The sequence below is a fragment of the Cynara cardunculus genome, unplaced genomic scaffold, assembly GCF_001531365.2.
Source record: "Cynara cardunculus var. scolymus isolate 2C unplaced genomic scaffold, CcrdV1 Un_Scaffold_2427, whole genome shotgun sequence".
Lineage (NCBI taxonomy): Eukaryota > Viridiplantae > Streptophyta > Magnoliopsida > Asterales > Asteraceae > Cynara > Cynara cardunculus.
In genome coordinates this window covers 65,437-68,681 of record NW_020201088.1, presented here as the reverse complement: position 1 = coordinate 68,681, position 3,245 = coordinate 65,437, and the positions used below count along the sequence as shown (strand labels likewise).

The window sequence follows — 3,245 nt, the reverse complement described above, 5'->3', positions numbered from 1 at the left end:
AAAAAAAGTATTATATGAAACAATTTCACAATATTAAACAATTTCATAAAAAAATTTCATAAGATTAAACAATGAAATCGACGTATGAAGGTGGTTTGTACGGTTTTTACAAATGATTGTGATTTTCATTTTATAGCTCATCTATATAAGTTTGTGATCTAGAAACTTATTGTGTTTTTGTAAGTTGAACAACTTTTTGCATGATCCTTCCTCTATATCTCTCTCTTTCGCCCCTTATATATGTATGTATGTGTGTATATATACGGTTCAAATGGAAATTATTCAGATAATGTCCGTATAATATATTGAATATATGTTATTGAATTCACATTCTTGTATAGGTCCAATGCAATTTCTGTATGGTAATTATATTGATAACGTCCCAGCATTACAATTGGATCCGAATTCTTGAACAAAGGTATGTTTGTGCGCCTAACTCAAATAATTAATCTGCTTTCATATGAAATACATTGTTGAGTTACATAATTGGTTTTGATATATCATCTTATGATGAATTACATGTATATCCTATGGGATTTTAAAGGTGGCTAATGTCATATATTTGGATGCACCCACATTAACCGGATATTCATATACAAAAACCTCAAAAGCTATTCGTTCGAGTGATACGTTATCGGCATCACAGACAATTGAATTCATAAGGAAGGTTAGTGGAAGTTCAACATATACCTATCGAGTAAGTTCGTTCGTTGACATTTATGTACAATTATTGCAGTTTGTTAGGGATCATCCGAAGTTTTTAAACAATCCTATGTATGTTACTGGAATTTCTTATTCTGGTATTGTTATTCCGATCATTACCGAAGAGTTGTACAAAGGGATAATATATTTTTTTGCTATTTATTTCTTCAATTTATACAATCTTTAATGCAATAACAAAGTTCACCCATAAATAAAATTTTATTAAGGAAAAAAATAATCAAAGGATCCAATTCATTTTGATTTTTTTTCAACAAGTAACAATGAAGTATTAGAACCGACGATAAACATTAAAGTAAGTAAATTATGTGAGACAAATAATGGTTTTTAAATAAGTTTCTTGCATTAGATGTGGAAGACCATACCAAGTTAAGGACATTGATGGTGCAAAACCATAGGGATATATTGCAGGAAACCCGTTGACAGATAAAACTGGTGATATAGACTCCAGGCTTGAATATGTGTATCGTATGGCACTTATATCCAAGGAATTATTTGAGGTAATGCAAAAATTTAATCATCACGTGTTTCATGTTTTATTCGTTAAATCAAAGATAAAACTGATAAAAAAACGTACTTCATTTTGTGAATTACCAGTCAACTAGAAATGGTTGCAATGGAGAATATGCAGAAGCTGATTCTAACAATTTGTTATGCATGTCAAATATTCATGAAGTCAACAAAGTAAGTATATTTCGTACAAGTAAACTTGACCTTTATCTTTCGTTATTTCTTGGACACACTACCAATAAGACTGTTTTATTTAATGTCAGCGTGTTAAACACATTAATATTCAACAAATTTTGGATCCTGATTGCGAATCAACCGAGACCAATTTGTTTAGAATAGTAAGTCCAAGAAGAAACAGAAATCGGAGATCTTTACTGACCAATCAAATTAAAATGATTCCTATACAATCTTCGGTCAATTACACCTTTTGTCGGGTACTTATCCTCCTCCCTCTCTCGCTCAAGTCTCAACCCCCCCCCCCCCCCCCAAAACAAAAAAATGAACTTATATATATTTGTATGAAATCTTCTTTCTCCACAGGATGAGTATTATGAATATGCAACCCGTTGGGCTAATGATAAAAATGTTATGAAGGCACTTAATGTTCACGAGGTATGTATCTAATAACATAAATAAAGAAAAGAGTGATGCTACATTCAATTTAGTATAATCGATAAAAAGTTWCTTGTGATTTAGTTTATATGATGGCACTAATTAGGGAACAGTGGACAARTGGTTGCTTTGTAATTTGGACATGGAGTACAATTATGGTTTACTTTCGACATCATCATATGAGTTCAATGTCCAAAGTAGTGTCATCTTCCACCAAAAGCTAAGTAATAGAAATTGTCGAGCTTTGATTTTCAGGTATATATTGGACGCTCTTTACTTTTTTATGGTATCTCCATTATGCATGCTTGTTTACGTCAACTTATAACTTAATTTCTTATGAAACAGTGGGAATCACAACATGATGGTTCCACATATCGGTACACAAAACTGTCACACACCGCTAAAGCGGAATCACGAGATGTAACAGGCAAGCGAGTCATAGCAACAGTTCATAAATAACACTATTTCAAGTTGTTCAAAAATAAAACGGTTCATCGACATAACAGGAATTTGAAATTACATAGCGTTCACAAAACACTCCAAAATCCTGACTTAATCGATCTTGACCCAAGTATGCTCCTTTAAAATCCAAACCACTCACTTAGAACCTGAAAAGCATGGAAACGAAAGCGGGGTCAACTACAAAGAGTTGGTGAGTTCAAGGGTTTTCACATGCATAAAAACATTTCAATGCATAAACCAAGTAATAGCAAACTTATGCGAATTCTTTGCACTTAATAAATGTAAATCCCTCGCGATGTAACACTTGAGACGCTACTGAGCCTCGCTACTGAGCCTTACCTGACCAATATGCCCCATTAATTTTCGAACAACTAGAAGTAGCCCATTCACTACTTAGGTCCCACGGTTCGATAAAGCGCTAATTCAGCGGTGGTCCAATTCCACATGATTAGGCTAGAAAACATAGGTAATTGTGCACCCCTTTCTAGGTGGGATTGTCAACACAATAACGGCTATCTACAATACCACGGCCCGAGAATGTACCCGAGTTAACAAGTAGCGTGTACGAACGGGGACTTTTATTTGGAAACATATACTCTCAAGCGCATCAATTTAGCATTTATTCTAAGTGCAGAAAAAGTTGTCAAAACAAAACATAATGAACCCGACTAAGCAATTCCTTAGTCCAGAGGTTTCAACAGAGCTTGACTAAGCAGTTCCTTAGTCCAAAGTTTTGAACAAAGCATCGACTAAACAGTTCTTTAGTCCCAATATTTCAAATACATAAACATGCAAAGTTTGCTCAATTTCATGCTTTTCCCCCAGAAAATATAAAAAGCATTAAAAGTGGGGCCGTGAGAACTCACCTGTTTGGCAATTATCCGAATGATTCCTTTAAGGACTTGCTATGCTCGCTCGAACTTCCTGACAGACCAACCAGC

At 34.2% G+C, this 3,245-nt stretch overlaps 1 pseudogene; it reads left to right on the top strand.

The window, feature by feature from the left end:
• Nucleotides 1-3,245, top strand: part of LOC112503033 — a 16,679-nt pseudogene that overhangs the window by 4,210 nt on the left and 9,224 nt on the right.